Source organism: Urocampus carinirostris, chromosome 14 (assembly GCF_059441175.1).
Source record: "Urocampus carinirostris isolate Australia breed hairy pipefish chromosome 14, RoL_Ucar_1.0, whole genome shotgun sequence".
Taxonomy (NCBI): Eukaryota; Metazoa; Chordata; class Actinopteri; order Syngnathiformes; family Syngnathidae; genus Urocampus; species Urocampus carinirostris.
The window spans coordinates 14,589,883-14,607,907 of NC_142362.1; positions in this window are offsets into that span (position 1 = coordinate 14,589,883).

The window sequence follows — 18,025 nt, forward strand, 5'->3', positions numbered from 1 at the left end:
TGCGGAATGATTAGAGGGTGTGCCTTATAACAGGGTGTCACGGTTGCCATGGCACCCAATTGGCGCCAGCTGCGGCTTGTTGACAGATTGGCTTCCCTTCTAATTAAGGTCAGTGCTCTCACTCACCCTTTGTCAGTCCGTCAACGAACCTCTGCACCCGCTAGACGTGGGTTTGACTCTGTCCGGTTTCCCGTTTGTGTATCCTGTCCGGTATGATCCCGTCTGTTTCGTCCTGTTTTGATTTCAGACTTCGGTCTCCAGTGTCTGGTATCGTGCCCGTCATTTTCATCCTTTCTGATATCCGTCTCTAGTCTCCCATATCTGTTAGCCATCCTTTCATTCCCTTTCTGTCCTGTATCGACATAATCTGTCTGGTATCGGCTCTTGTAACTGGTATTGATCTTGTTGGTCTCTTGCTTTCTGTTGTTCCAAGCCAGACTTCTGTCCTTCTTCTTTTGTCCAGCGATTGCTGAATCACTGGCGTTTTGTGTTACGTGCATGATTGCCCCATTTCCCGTAAAATAAAAGCTTGTGTGAGGAATGTCACGCATTTGGGTTCTCCTCCTGTTCCGGTTCATGACACGGTGCGCCTTATAGCTTAAAAAATATGGTAGTTTAAATGAATTTCTGAAATTTTAATGCTTGTTCTCTCGAAACAGTAACATAAATTTATTGTTTTCAACTCCGATTCTTCTTTGTCAGAAGTGACTCATGCGGGTAAAACTATATGTGTAAGTTCTGTAACTCCCAAAACAACAACAACACACGACCTCACGATCGCATTTCACAGTCCTTAATCAATTACGCCAACACAGACGGGCAGAAAACCATGAAATCATTTAAATCTCCTCTTCATTCAAGTCTTAAAAAAGCCTATTTGATATTTAATGCAGCGGCAGAGCATTCTCCGCACCCTTCGTAAGCCCCAAACAAAGAGTGAAACGTGTCCGTCTCGGGGGGGTTCGGCCATTGTTGTCCGGGGTGGCGATCAGAGTGTCGGGTCCTCGTTTTCTGGGCCTCGTAAGAACGTTTCTTACCATTAAGGCCTTTTAATGCCAGTGGTGGGAATGGGACGTCTGAATGGGGCCCAGTGTACAGGGGGTATCACATTATTAGTAATCATATCTGCTTAAGCCAAGCTTGCCGCTCCAGATGGCTGCTTTCAAGTGCAAATGAACCAGTTAGACGTGTCTGCTTTAATACATACTCAGGAATCACAAATAGCCATTGATTTTCTTTTTTTTTCTCCCTTTTCCCCCCCTACCCCCTGACTCCCTCTCCAACCAGTGTTTCTGGCAGTATTGAGCTAGGATTAAATGGTCCCCTGAGCCTTTAAAGGGACATTGATTCTTCTAATTAATTGCACGCTGTTCAGGAGACGAATGCATAAACCTGTCCGTATTAGCACTTCAAGTCAATTATTTTGAGTTTGCCGGGAAGGGGAACAAATACTTAACTGTACACAAAAGAAATGTTAGAACTTGCTCGGTCGCCTTCAGAAGTTTGATGGCGCCGCAATCAAAGGCTTATTAACATTTTGCGCTTGTTGGCGCCAGAGTGGAATGAGCAAAAAGGGGATTATTCTCTCAGTGGGGATTTCGGAGGCCCCCCTCCGACAAAACATGGAGGGACAAGTGTGCAAGTGAGCGTGTGCGTTTGAGGAGAGTACAGAAAAAGACATAAAAAAGTGACAAGAGTTATTAGTGGGAATAAAAGAGAGCGGAAGCTAGTCTTGCACTGTTACTTTCAATTATTGCTACAATAGGAGTATTTAATGTGACGATTAATTAAAAGCTCTGAAGATCGGTCTGTATTATATTTTTTTCTTCTACATCTGTTTTTCTCAACCTTTTTTTTATTGGGGTACCCTTTGATGATTTGTTTTCCCCGCCAAGTTCATCACTGGGGACTTTTCAAACTCAACGATGCAAAATTTCATGCAAATCTTATTTCTCTTAATTTTTTTTTTTTCATTGTTTTTAAGAGTTGATCATTTCCTAATTTTACTGTATTTTCCAGTGTAGTAAATCCATCCATCTCTGCACTGCTTATTCTCACTAGGGTTTGAAATGAAATTAAATGATCTGCATTCATATAGCGCTCTTCAAGTCAAGACTTCCCAAAGTGCTTTACAGTGTGCTTCACATTTCCCAATAGCGGCGATAACCTGCTTATTGGGGGTATTAGGGGTTCAGTGTCTTACCCAAGAACACTTCGACATGTAACACGGAGGAGCCGAGATTCGAACTGCGATCTCTTGATCCCAAGACGAGCACTCTACCTCCTGAGCCACTGCCGCCCAGGGGGTTTTGAGGGGTTGCTGGAGACCACTGCAGCCCTCTTCTGGCAGTGGGCAGACGACACCCTGAACTGGTTGCCAGCCAGTCGCAGGCCAGACAGAGACAGACAACCATACACTCCCTCATTCACACCTAGGGACAATATGGACCGGCCAATCGACCTGACATGCATGTTTATGGAATGTAGGAGGAAACCTATGCAGGCACGGGTAGAACATGCAAACCCCGCACAGGGAAGCCGCAGCAGCTGGAATCGAACCCTGGACCTCTGCTCCATAGGGCTGCGCGTTAATCACCCAACCGCCTTGCCGCCCATGTAGTAAATCAGGTTAAACAAGTTAATTTCATAGCATGGGAGTCTGAGAAATACACAACTAAAAGTAGCTTACTTTACATTGTTGGAATTTCTTGTTAAATCAACACAAACTTCAATTAATCTGACTCCAATTTGTGACCTTTCCCAATCACCACTCATCCAAACAATTTGCGCGCTCTTTTCTGCATAGAAAGTTCTCAGAAGCCGGCATTTCACTCACGAGTGGGTTTATTTCTAACACACAAATCACTCCATCTCTGCACGCTTCTCCTTCCAAAAATCTCCTTCTTCCGAGTTGCTCAGCAAAGCATTTCCTCCGCCCCTTGGCTGAGTCCCATTGGTCTCCCTTCCCGGAAGAATGGCGCGTCAACTCCGCCTGGTCGCGACGCAGCCCGCTCTCATTGGTCTCCCGTTCCTGGAAGAATGGTGCGTCGACTCCGCCTGGGACCCCAGACAGCTGGTCACCTCCCACTGCCTGAGAGCTGCCCCACGTGATCTACTCCACAAAACTTTTGCACATAACACAGAGAGTCCAACAAACAAAACCCAAATTCAAACTTCCAAATTCCTTTAACACCTACAACCCTTGTTGTTAAGGGATCCAACCAAACAACCAACCATACAACCGACCATACAACCGACCATACAACCGACCATACAACCAACCATACAACCAACCATACAACCAAACAAACAACCAAACAAACAACCAAACAAACAACCAAACAACCAAACAAACAAGCAAGCACCAAACAAACCAACAAACCAGATAAACAACCAACCAACCAACCAACCAACCATACAACCAACCAAACACCCAAACAAACAACCAAACAAACAAACAACCAACCAGATGCATGGGAAACAAGTGCTGTAATTCTGCATAGATAGCACTTTCTATTCGAAAGCCGCGAATTTCCCATTTGAGAAAAACTTTGGTAATTGTTTTCTATCATCTCACAGGCAGGCGGCTCGCAAATGGAGACATCATCATCACATTCATTTTAATGAAGGCAGCCAAGAAAAAAAGTGAGTCCAACTGTTTGCGTGACTGACTGCGACAGCGCAAGTCTGTCAAACACCGCCGCCGTTCTCGCTTTCTGTTTTACGTCCTGTAGGATCAAACCCCTCTCCGTGCAAGGTGCGGGTTCACTAAACTCTGACAGCTTTGCTATTTAAGATCAGGATCGGCCCCCTACTCCAAATTGTAAGGAGCATATTACTCTCCAGATACTTCATTAATCTCCATCACGGTTGCCGCCACTGTCACAGCTGACAGCGGGGACAAAGCCGCCTGCTCTTCTCCCCACTTGTGCGGATAATACGTGTTTTACAGTCGGCCAGATGTCGACACTCAATAAAACATTCGACGAAAAACAACCTGTGTGTGTTTTGGGATGTCTGTATCGAGCGGGAAGCTGCATGGCCGCCGTGATAGCGCCTCTGCCCACCGCTGATTAGAGAATTAAAAAGACACGCTTGACACTGACTGCAGCACAGAGGGGGCTATTGTCATTAAATTTGTTAAGGGATGCCGATTTTTGGGCAACTGGGATGCGGCGTGTTGCGGCCCAAAAAAGTGGTTATTTTTAACAGTCAGTGGCAAAGTAATGGAGGTGACCTTTTGGAAACCGTTGCTTATTCGCCTTGTGATGATTGATGAATTACAGTAAGAGTGCATCGTTTACAATAACATCCTTGAAGCCACACATAAAAAACTGAGACACACTGTCAAGAACCGGAACAGGATCAGGACCCAAATGCGTGATGTTCTCACACAAGCCTTTTATTTTACAGGAAACGGGGAGTCATGCACGTTAGGCAGCTGTCTGGCGTGGAAAGACAGGAAGCCAGAAACAGACGAGATCGATTCCAATTGCCCAAGCAAATATCGGACAGGTGGGGTCGATACTGGACAGGACGGGACAGACAGTATTGATAATGAAACAGGATATCGAAATTAAACAGGACAAACTAGACGGGAATGAAAACTAGAGAGAATAATAAACAGGACAAAAATAGACGGGAACGAAACTGGAAACCGATATGAAACAGGACACAATAAACAGGAACAATACCGGACAGGAAATACCAACAGGAAAACAGGACCGAGTCAGAACTGACGGACTGACAAAGAAAAAATGAGTCTGGTATGGTTCCCGTTTATTTTGTGCCGTTTAATATCGGTTTCCAGTTTAGTTTCCGTCTAGTTTCCGTCTAGTTTGTCGTTTTTAATTTTGATATCCTGTTTTGATATCAATCCTGTCCGTCCCGTCCTGTCCGGTATCGAACCCATCTGTCCGATATCTGCTCGTGCAATTTGTGTCAATCTCGTCGGCCTCTGGCTTCCTGTCATTCCACACCAGACTGCTACCTAACGTGCATGACTCCCCATTTCCCGTAGAATAAAAAGGCTTGTGTGAGAAACATCACGCATTTGGGTCCTGATCCTGTTCTGGTTCCTGACACGTTTCATACATTTCTATAGAAATTCAATGTTACGGCTAACAAAGTTACGTCAATGTTTTTTTTGGTTTTTGTTTTTTTACATTTTACTGCATTCTATACAACAGTGCCATTTAACTAACAGATGTTAGAACCTTTAAAGGGACAGTGTGTAATATTGAGTGCCTCCTAGTGGTACAAAAAAACTTTTCCTCAGTGAAAAAATTAAATTAAAACTAGGCAAAAATACCTTACTTATATTACCAATGTCAATTTTTATATAAAAAAAACATCATAGGTCGAGAAATTTGTATTTCTTCTACATAGGTAAATCCCTACCGAAGGCCACCGCCATGTTTGCCTCGCAACTTGCTGCTACGCTGTGCTTTGTGACACAGGTATTCATTCGCATTACACAATACAGTGCCAACTAGTAGTGAAATATTAAACAGTGGAGTTTTAAAGTTGTGTCTTATTAGATGGACCCAATCAGTAGCATATTTTCTTTCTGTATACCATTTAATTAACAAATAGATGATCAAATGCCCTAAGAACAAACGAGTAGCTGGGGTTCTGGTTCGGAAAATAGCTCACAGTGATGGGTAACGGTGATTTTCTAGGAAATTTCTAACTCGTATGACAAATTATTGACATGATCAGTGTCCTTAAATACATGATCAGTTCATTCAAAATTATTCTTTAAAATTTACTTATAATAAATCACTCAGTGACCTTATACAAATCTGATTTTAGTTATTGCCTGTGTCAGGACCAGAACGGAGACAGGACCCAATTGCGTTACGTTTCTAACAAGTTTAATTAAAGGAAAGAGGAAGGGCTGCGCCCACGATCCGGTGATCGCTAGGTACGGGAAGCAAGTCGCTCTCGTACTCGGATTGTGATCAGAACACGGAAGTGGATCTTCTGTAGCGTGCGATGGCGGTGTCAAGGAACGCAAAAACGGGTCAGTAGCCGGGACAGGAGAGCAAAAAAGTGGTCGGGTCGTAAGCGAGTCGTAAGCGAGGAAAGGAGAGTAGACGTGGTCGGGGACAAAAAGAGGTCGAAAGCCGGGACAGGAAAGTAGATGTGGTGAGAATCAAAAACGGGTCGAAGCCGGGTGACAGAGCATAAACAGGTGGGAGTCAGGGTCGAAAAAAAGGCTTGCCTAGTGTTAACTGAGGTTCGCAGACGGACTGACAAAAGGAGACAGATAGGAGTGGGTTTAAATAGGGACAGGGAGCCAATCAGAGTCTGAGGGTGTTGACGCCAAAGGAGCGGGCATAGGTGAACCACATCGGTAATCATGACAGACTGAGCCTATTTCAGCCCTAATTCTTATAATGCAACCTGGTAATAACATAATAATAACCTGATAGCAACATAGTAACAACACGAAATATTTAAGTAATGCATATCAAACTGGTAGCCCTTTGCGCTAACCAGTAACAAGAAATAGCTCTTGGCATCAAAAGGTTTGATGACATCGGATCTAATTTTTATGGGTGGCACATGTAATTTCAGATGAAGAATGATATTGCCTTAAAATACATATGTAATAAAACTGTAATTAACGTTATAATTCTTCAATGGATAAATAGTACTTTTTATTATTGTGTATAGGGATAAAATCTTCCGACTAGCCTCAAGTACAAGAAAAAAAAGGATTCATGTTGAAGAAAATATTTTTTCTCCCTCTCCCCAATACTTTGTGTGTAAGTGTTTGTGAAGCGTTTATGTTGATGGAATCGGACAGCCACCGCCAAAGTAAGATTGCATTCTCAGTGGGAGTCCGCACAAAGAGCACTAGACCAGCAGTGCTTTGCAGAATCTCTCGTCACCATTAAAGCCACCGAGAACAAAATGCCCTTTTGATAGCGGGAAAAAAAAAGATTGAATCAAATGGTAATTTTTTTCAGAAATAGCATTGCATACCCAGATTTCAGGGCTAGGACGTTATGGCCGTCGCAGTGCATCTCGAGCGCCGCCGAGCATTGCGTTTGTCATGGAAATAAGCGGGATTATAGTCATCGAGGTTCCAGATCAGTGCAAAAATATAGGATGCTGTTTATTGTGGCGAGACGCTGTCAAACACGGCTTTGGTGCAGTAAATAGCATTAGGCCGCCTTGTTTGGTTGCCTCGTGTTATTCTTTCGAGCGTTTCATGCAGCCGACCTCGGGAAGTCTTCGAAGGAAAAGCGTCGCCAAAGAGTCGGGTTCCATACATCAAAATGTTGTATTTACATGACTCCTTTATGACTGAAACTATGCAAACCCCCACAGAGACCACAATGGAGGCTTCAGACAAAACTGATGGGGATGATTGATGACGGCTCTGACCACATCGAATCGGGTTCATTCTTCTTCGTCTCGGATGCGTTAAGTTCAAATGTGGTTTTGGCTTGTTATTCGTCGAGTGACATAATTCGTCCGGGAGGCGTAATGATGGTATTTAGTATGATGATGCAAACATTGAGCTCCAAACGGATGTATTATAATGGATGAACATCGACTGCAACAGTCGCATATTAAATTTGGAGTACGAGGCCCAAAATGCTTTTCCACATCGATTATATTTCCTTCAATGGATTCACGATCAAGCCAGTGGAACCTCTAAAGCAGAGGTCGGCAACCATTTTGAAGATGAAGAACAGCACACCTCCGGATAGAGGTGCCTTCTGTCAAGACCAGACTGGAGACAGGATCCACTTGCGTTGCATTTCTCACAAGTTTTATTTGGAATAAGGAGAGAGGGCTGAGCCCACGATCCGGCGTTCGCTGGACGCGGGAAGCAAGTCGCTCTGATACTCGGATTGTGCTCCGAATGCGGAAGTGGCGGTGCCAGGGACAGAAAAAGTGGGTCTGTAGCCGGGACAGGAGAGCAAAAACGTGGTCGGGTTGGAAGCAAGTCGTAGGCCAGAATAGGAGAGAAGACGTAGTCGGGGACAAATAGAGGCTGAAAGCCGTGACTAGAGAGCAGACGTGGTCAGGATCAAAAAAAAGGGGCGAAGCCGGGGACAGACGGGAGCAAAAAACAGGACAGGTGGGAGTCAAGGTCAAAAGAGGCTTTCCTAGTGATTACTGAAGTTCGCAGACGGACTGACAAAAGGGGACACACAGGACTGGATATAAATACTGATTGAGAGCCAATCGGAACCCGCGGCAGTTGGCGTCAAAGGAGCGGGCACAGCTCACACAGTCACACCAGTAATCATGACACCTTCTGACGGTCTCTGCTCAGAAATGTGGGATTGTGGATAATTGATCACGGCCGCATGAGTACACTTTGTTTAATAACGGCAAAAAAGAGACACAAAAAGTGCGTTCTGACGATCCTCAATTATAGCAATATGTGATTTGGGACAATGGATCGTAGCTGCACGAGTGCTGTTCACTTTTCAATGGGTAAAACAGAAAAAAAACCACCAGGCCCGAAACGAAAATGTGCTCTGCCGGTCTCTGCTACTGCAAAACACAATTAGGGATAATAGATCGGAGAATATTTTTCAACCTGCGATATACTGAGGCCGCAAAAGAAAAGCGAGAAGCCGCAACACCTTTCAACACGTTCATGAACGTTGCCCCAAAATGAATGCCGTTAAGTTCATCTGTCCCCAAAATGGAAAGCTGAACATCTGTTGATTATTCTAACAGATTTACAGTATTGGATTTGCCCTCAATCATCAATAAACATGTGTTGACAGCATTTAAATTCGTTAATGGATTTCTTCAATAAGACAAATACCAGCGTTTCGTGTATTGGTTCTGAAACTATTTCAATAGATCCTTGACAATTTGATATGTTCAAAGTTTAATTGACACTCAAAATAAGGAGAGAAGAGACCAATGAATTTTGACACTTGCAAGGAGAACAGAAGACCATACAAAACTCCCATAATGTGAAACCCCAACCTGTTCTAAAGGTCCTCCCCTAAGCTCTCTCTTTTTATTCTATTCTATGTTATAACAAGCAGATCAACCCTAAATGGTGTAGAAAATCAAAGACTGCAAGTGAAAATGATGCAAACAGTGCACAAGCGCTCAATATTAAGCAGTCTTCTTTCTTTCTTTTCTTACTTTAACTGGATTACTTTTAATTAATTTTGGATTACTCCAATACCAAATATGCTAATAAAAGACAAAAGAAACTAAATATGAATAAAATTATGACTCACAACACGTGGTAAGTTTTCTCTAAAATAAATCCAAACAGCTTGCCAACATCCCCTGCCCATTGCCCGATGATTGCTAGGATGGGCTCCAGCTAGAGCTAAGATTCATGGCCCGAGCCCGAACCCGAACCCGAACCCGAGGCAATTTCGGGCCGGGTCGGGCCTGAAATGTCAGTCATACGGTCGGGTCGGGTCGGGTTCGGTCCTGCTTTTTTTTTTTTTTTTTTTTTTTTTTTTTTTTTTTTTTTTAATTAATTAATAATTATAAATATATGTTCATTAAAAATATATACTTAAACTATGTATGGATACTAGACCAAGGAATACTTGTTATAAAATAAATAATTTGGATAAAACGGAGAAGGAGCTGTAATTGCTTTTAACGGAGCCAGAGCATGCTCTGTGCACGTGACGTGACGTGAATGCTGTCCTCTTAATAATCTTCCCCTCCGCAAATTCGCGTGATTTTGGCCTGGTATCCCCGATATGGAGTCGGACCAACAAGAAGTTAAGGATAAACTCAAGAGAGGAGAACTGACGAGGAAAACGCACTCTGGTAAGAGTTTTAATAAGCGTTTTATATAGAATACGATCGCTTTTGTCGGAAGTGTACATTGACGTTGGTGACATTTTCATCCGCGTTAAAAAACGCAATTTGCAGAATAAAATCACGCTTTATTGTTTAAATAAACGCGTTATATAGACTAGGATCTCCCAATTATTATAATTAGCTCGCTTTATTGTTTTAATAAGCGTTTTATATAGAATACGATCAGGGGGGGGGGGGGGATTTGCATAGGAGTCGGAAAAGGGCACAACACGTCAACACCCCCTCAATGATAGTGCCGCGCTAAAATCTTAAGGACGTACTACTACTGCTGCTGTGGATTATGGCCCAATGATCAAGTCGTCAAAATGACGGACGCCCTTAAATGTTTTCGCTACCTCAAAAAATGATGTAAATGTTTATACAGTTTTATTTAACTTAGGCCTAGATGTTGTAACAAAAGGCAGAGTTTAATTTGTTATCATAAATCACCCCTCCTTATAAATAAAATATGTAATTTCGGGCCCCCTCGGGCCGGGCCAGCAAATCCAGTTAATTAGTCGGGCTCGGTCCGGGTCGGGTTTAATACCCCTCGGGCCTGCGTCGGGCTCGGGTGCTTTTTTTGGGCCCGATCTTACCTCTAGCTCCAGCACCCCCGCGACCCTACTGAGGATAAGCGGTGCAGCTAATGAGATGAGATAATGAGAGATGAGCTTGCCAATATCATTTTTGCTGTTCCATGTATTCCGTTACTCCACAAGCCTGCACAAAATTTAGTAATTTTATTCATATTTAGTTTCTTTTGTCTTTTATTAGTATATTTGGTATTGGAGTAATCCAAAAGTAATTGAAAGTAATCCAGTTAAAGCAACCCTACCCAACCCTGCAAATAAATATGACTTGACTTGACCAGCACATTGACTTCTAGTATTGTTTTATTTCTGAAACCTCCAGTAAGGAACACATAAGTGTTAGCATTAGCATTTTACAGTATGGCTAACGTTTCAAAGCACTATTTAAACTGTGGATGCTCAGATCAATCATGTATTGTATAAACCATGATTTGTTAGCTTTTATCTTGAAAACGATCAACATTTCTTAACACTGGCATGTCATAAAATGTTTTTCATTACATGAATACGAAGAAATCAAAATTCCGATTTAACAACATAAGGGGCATCATTCAAGAACTAAGAACATGTCAAAATGTGCCAAGATTCCAACAACATAAAAGCAGAAATGTGACAAGTTTTTCCTCAGTAGATATCAACTGTCAACACCATCCATCAAACGGTGCCACTCTGGCCCGATGAGCCACAGCGCCATCAAACCAAAAAGGCCACAAAGTGGAACGCTCCCTTTTAAAGCACACATAAAAGGAAACCAAAACGACCGCAGAGTGCTTTGGTAAATAACACACCAGAAGGTTTTAAACAAAGCGCTATTATGTCAACTAAATAATCATGTTTGTGTAATTCAATACTTGTGTGCTTTTTTTTTAAATTTGCATTATTTATTGCGGGTTGCAGTAGAATGAATCCCATTTTGTTGATTGTTGTACCACCAACCACCGATTTTCATACAATTGTGCGGAGATGTGACACATTCGTACATAATTCCATGAAAAGTGTAAAATTACAGTTCAGCGATGTATTTTTCTGTCATTTCTTTTAACCCCCCCAAAAACACGTTTCAGGGTCTGCGTGTTTCCATGGGCTCCTCTTGCTCATCGGATATTCCGTCCACACGTCTCCAGGCTACACCAATTTCATCTGTCTGGCTCCAGTTCCATTTACAGTGTCCCTCATGGTGCCTCCAGCAGGACACTTTTTGTCCCTGCGGGGTCGCTCCAGACTGGCGACAATTGTTAATATGTTGATGTGACACGCTGTGGCGTCTTGTATGGGAGAAAAAGTCAAATATTTCATGGAGGATTCGTCGGGCCATATGTACAAATAGATGTAAAACTACATCGAAACAGACAAAAAAGGTCGTAAAAATGAATTAACACATAAACAAATCATGTTATAACTAAATGTGTGACATAAATGCAATTTATTTGTTTACTTAGGCATTTTGTCACTGATAAGTGTCATTATTACAGATTTGAATCACCTGTGCCCGCTCATTTGGCGCCAACCGCCGCGGGTTGTGATTGGCTCCCTGTCACTATTTGAACCCAGTCCTGTCTGTCCCCTGTTGTCAGTCCGTCTGCGAGCCTCAGTGAACACTAGGCAAGTCTTTTTCGACCCTGACTCCCACGTGTCCCGTTTTTTGCTCCCGTCTGTCTCCAGCTACGACACGTTTTGATCCTGACCACGTCTGCTCTCCTGTCCCGGCTTACGAACTCTTTTTGTCCCCGAATACGTCTACTCTTCCATTCTGGCTTACGACTCGCTTCTGACCACACCTTGCTCTCCCTGTCCCGGCTACCGACCCGTTTTTTCCGTCCCTGACACCGCAATCGCTCGTTACGGAAGATCCACTTCCGCGTTCAGAGCACTATCCGAGTACAAGAGTGACTTGCTTCCCGCGTCCAGCGAACACCGGATCGTGGGCGCAGCCCTTTCTCTTTCCTCCAATGAAACTTCTGATAAATGTAACGCAATCCGGTCCTGTTTCCATTCTGGTCCGGACAGATAAGTATTCATGTATTTATGCATTTTGTAATTTACTTGATCAATTATTTATTTCATTATTTATTTTTTATTGTGTCACATATGTTGTGGCGTATTTTGTCGTGTAATTTTTCATTTATTTTTTTCGTGTATTTCGTCTCAACAAAATGTTCAAATAAAGGTGCGAGTCAAACTGGCTGAGCTTTTCTAAAGCTTGATCTGTATAGTGACAAAATAAATAACAAAATACACGACCAAATACACCACTAAATACATGTCAAAGTACACAACAAAGAAAATGACAAAGTACACAAACAAAATAAATGACAAAGTACATTACAAAATAAGCGTATGAGTGGGTAGCACGTAAGCGGCACAGTTTTGAGGTCATGGGATCGAATCCTAGTGTGGAGTTTGCATGTTCTTCCCGTGCTTGCAAGGGTTTCCTCCGTCACAAATAAAACATGCATGTCAGGTGAATTGTCCAAATTGTCCCTAGGTGTGAATGAGCGAGTGAGTTTTCTGTCTCTGTGTGCCCTCTGACTGGCAGGCAACCAGTTCAGGGTGTCCCATGCCCACTTCCCCAGAAGACAGCTGGGTTGGGTTCCAGCACCCCCGCGACCTTACTCAGGATAAGCGGTGCAGATAATGGATGAATGGAAAACAAAATACACCACAAAATACTTGACAAAGTACGCAAAAAAATAAGTGACAAAATACACACACGTACATAATGACTGAATACGCGGCAAAATAAATGATAAATTACACTAGAAATACATGACAAAATACACGACAAAATAAATAATTAAAATCAATGAGAAAATACACTACAAAATACATCACAATTAAATGAGAAAAATACATTAAAAATATATGACAAAATACTCAGTGTGAATGTAAATGGTCTGCTTTTATATAGCAAACATAATAAACGATTAAAATATATGACAAAATACATCACAAAGTACACAATAAAGTACACTATAAAATATATAACAAAATACATGACAAAGTACACAGTAAAATACACTCCAAAATGAATATATAAATGACTAAATCCGTGATAAAATATACAACCATATACATGGCAAAACAGATTACGAAATAAATGAGAAAAATACATGACAAGCAAATAATTAACAACAAAATAAATGACAAAATACTCGACAAAATGAATTACAAAATAAATTACAAAATATACGACAAAGTACATGATAAAATACACTTCGAAATAAATGATATAATAAATAACAAAGTCATGACAAAATACAAAACAATACACATGGAAAAATACATTACAAAACAAATGAGAAAATACACCAGAAAATACACTACAAAATACAGGACAAAATAATTTTTAAAATAAATCACAAAATACACCAGAAAATACACTTCAAAACACACGACAAAATACAGGACAAAAAAATTTAAAAAATAAATCACAAAATACACCAGAAAATATGTGACAAACAACACTAAAAAATACACAACAAAATACATACCAAAAATAATGACAAAACACACAAAAAATAAACAAAAGACAACAAAAAACACAAAATAAATACCAATATTAATAAATGACAAAATGCACAAATAAATGAATACATTTCATTTGTGTCATATATTTAGATATTAGATAATTTGATAATGTATACATGTATTTATATACCATATATCTGTAGGAATTTATTTATACAATTATTTATACCTATGGCAGTCCTTTCATTACAGTCTTGTGCTTGGAATCATGATTTTGCATCCGGGCAGCTTTTATGAGATTGGACCGATCTCTTTAAGTCTGAAGTAATTGCAAATTGTTTATACCTTTTTCAAAGTCTCCTGAGTTAGACCGATATAGCCGAAGCCTTTTCTTTTTTTCGCCTTTTTTCAAAGCTGTTGCCAATGGTCTGTGTTTACCTGACACTTGGATTGACAGTGAAGTGATTGGAAATATCCACCATTCACCGCTGTGAGCTCCTGAGTGCACAGAAAGTGCTTTTGTACGCCGGCTGTAATGGGCCAAGTTGGAATTGAAGGTTGAGAGAAATAGCCTGACTGCGGCAGTGCACTCGGAGGAACTGACATACCGGAAAAAAGGAAGGGAAGAAAGGAAAACTCGGAAGCGGGGTCCTGATAGCATCACAGGGAGGCACAATAACACAAATACGCTTGTTCCATGTTACGTGCACGAGGCCATAAGGTCCAGATCTAGACCAGGGTTCTACAACCTTTTGGAAGGCCAAAGCTTTTGTTACCTATAAGCACATAGAGCTAGTAGTTTAATATTCATTTCTAAAATAACTTACTATGTTTTTATATACATTACTGTTCGAAAGTCTGGGGTCACGCAGACTATTTAGTGTTTTCCATGAACAAAAATCAAACTTTTATTCATCAAACGAGTTGTCCAATGTCTGTCTTCTTTTAGCCATATTAATATTTTCCTTTTGTAGGCCATTCTCAGAAATGGACTTTTCTTTGTCACTCTGCCATGATCATTGCAGATGTTAACTCTGTGTTAACTCTCGGTGTTTTGCAGGCACTAGTTGATAGTTGAGGTCCTGTAAGAATAGAATAGAATAGAATAGAATATACTAGAATTGAATAGAATAGAATAAAATAGAATAGAATAGAATATACCTTTTTTGTCATTGTTACAAAATGGGATGAACATATTGTGACATCGAAATTGGACGTGGCACTCCAGTATCACAACAGTGAGGATAAAAGAAAACAAAGAAGATAAAGGAACAAAGAAGATAAGGTTATAATTTACACAATACAGAGGAACAAAGAAGATAAAGGTTATAATTTACACAATATACACACAAGAAATGTGGGCATGTAAGATGTTACAAACAGTTTTGGGATCATATAAGGCGCCCATTTCTCTAACTAGAGACTAATGTCACTTTTCTAATCTGGTTAGAGCTTGTTTGTAGTGTTGTCTGAAGGGAGTAGTACCCCCAGTTGTAGGAGATCTTCTGTTTGGGGCAATTTATTATATGGAATAGCCTTAATTAGAACTTAATTTAGAACTACAATAAATAATTGAAGTTCTCTCTTTCTGGCCATAATGAAAGTTTAATCACTCCCACAATTGTGATGCGCCAGATACTTGATTAGCTCAAAGGAAGGCCAGTTTTATAGTCCCGGTTCGAGACAGGGTGGAATCATATGGGATGGGTGCCACCAAATTATACTTGTCCAAGACACACCACAGTAAATGGAACCCCTACGACCCTAGTTGTTAAGGGATCCAACCAAACAACCATCCATCCATCCATTATCTGTACCACTTATCACCACCTACCGGAGTACCCGGAGGAAACCCTCGCAAGCACGGGGGGAACATGCAAACTCAGCACAGGATGGCTGGGAGCTGGATTTGATCCTATGACATCGGAACTGTGCCCCGGACGCACTAACCACTCAGCCGCTATCAGCTAAACTGTTTTCAGCTTTACTAAGCCCATTGCACTACGGTTTTCTAATCATCCATTAGCCTTCTAATGCAATTAGTAAACACAATATACTACTAAAACACTGGAAAGCTGTTTTCTGGAAATGGGACTCTATACACCTATGAAGATATTGCATTAAAAACACACATTTGCTGCTATAATAGTCATTCACCTAGTTAGCAATGTCTGGGGTGTTTTTTTATATAGTTTAATGTCATCTTCATTGAAAAATGCAGTGATTTTTCTTTAAAGAATTTACATTTCTAAGCGACCCCAAACTTGAAAGTTAATGTATGTTACTGCCAGGTTGTTATTATTAGAAGTATAGCTAAGATAGGCTTGTAAACCACTAAATCACCAAGTCTGTTAAAACCAAATTTCCTTGAAAATGCCAATGACCCATCATTGTTGAGCTATTTTCATAATCAGGTATTCATAGGAGCTGCCTGGTGCCCATGGACACCGCGTAGGTGACCCCTGATAAAGACCAAGTCAAGTCAAGTCATTTTTATTTGTATAGCCCTTAATCACAATAAGTCTCTAAGGGCTTCCAAACGTTTAAGACTGAATTTTAATTATTAAAAAAAACAATATTACTAAAACAAGATGGTTGTATGACTGGTTCTTTGAAAGAAGTGTCAAGACCTGCATAAATAACCCAGGATCTTTTTAGTCTGGAATTTGCTGAAATTAATTGAGATAACAAATGAAAAATGTTTCTATTAATGCCTCCCTGGTGTTTTCATCTACAACAAAAAGTTCGCCCAGAAATGATAACAGATGAAGAAAATTCAGATGTAATCAGTGTTTTATGATCACAAGCTATTGAGAGACCATTGTGTGTGCTGGATAGAAACATAATTTTAATTTGTTTGTTTGTTTATTTATTTTTCCTCAACTCAATTCTATGTTGGCTACATATCCTAACACGCCGAACTACTAATTGCTTTCCCAATCAATTGCAGAACTGACAGCAATTTCCACTTTTTGGCGTTTTTTTTTTTAAATTCATGTTTTGTGCCCTTTTTTGTGCAATTACTTCCATTAACCCCAGAGGTGGGCAATAACAGTACATTTACTCTGTTACATTTGCTTGAGTAAGTTTTGGGAAATTTTGTACTTTGGGAGTATTTTTTAAATCCCTACACTTTTACTCTACTTGAGTAAATTTGTGAAGGAAAATTTGTACATTAGGCAACATTGAAGTCGTTACTTAATAACTCCCCTCCCGTAAGTACAAAAGTATGTAAGTATGAAAGGATTGTGGGATGTTTGGACGCGTTCTAAGGGATGGGCAGGGCACCTGTATGATGCGGCAGGGGTAAACCAGTGAAAGGTGTCGGGCCCTGCTGTTGTAGAGTGTGTTGTGTCACCCTGACCCGAGTGACATGGCCGCTTTCTTGTGTCCCGTCTCTCCTGGAGTGACGAAAGCATGACCAACTTAGGTGCCAAGGTGCTTAACTTATTTGGGTGTTTGGGCATTTGGGTTGGCCGTGGTCAAATGTTTTGTTTTTTTGCTACATTTTCCTTTTTTTCTTTTCTTTGTTTTTGGGTAAGTGTTTGTCTTACTGACGGTCACCCCTCTCTAGGGATATGACCAGCGTAGATAGATAAATAGATAGAAGTCATTACTTCGTTACTTAATAAATCCCCTCCACGTAAGTACGCTTCTGTCTGTCTCCACTAAGGCGCATTTATTTGGATGGAGAACTCCGGCAGGCCTTACCATGTTTAACCAATCAAACGTAGCAGTCTAGTCACGTGACCATATTCGACTTCACCTGGGGTAAAAATTGTCTACGGATGGAACGGATCAAAAATGTCGCTTAGCAATACCGACTGTGAAAACATAGAAGAGGAGGAGCACTCCTGGCCTCACATCAAAAGCATGTTCCCCTTAAAAATGGTTCCAAACATTAGCTACAATATGCAATGTCTCCTTTGTTCGAGTTTATGAGCTAGCTTGTTGTTTTGCTTGCAGAGATGGTTAAGATAAGTATTGGGGCTTTAAATGTGCAACTCTGTGCTACATGTGCTTAATTAATTTATTTTCTTTATACTATTTTTATTTTATTGTGTCGTAAAGGGCCAGAATTTACGTTGATTATTTTAATTTACTGTTAAATTAAATGTATTTTTTGTTGATTGGATGGACTTTGATAA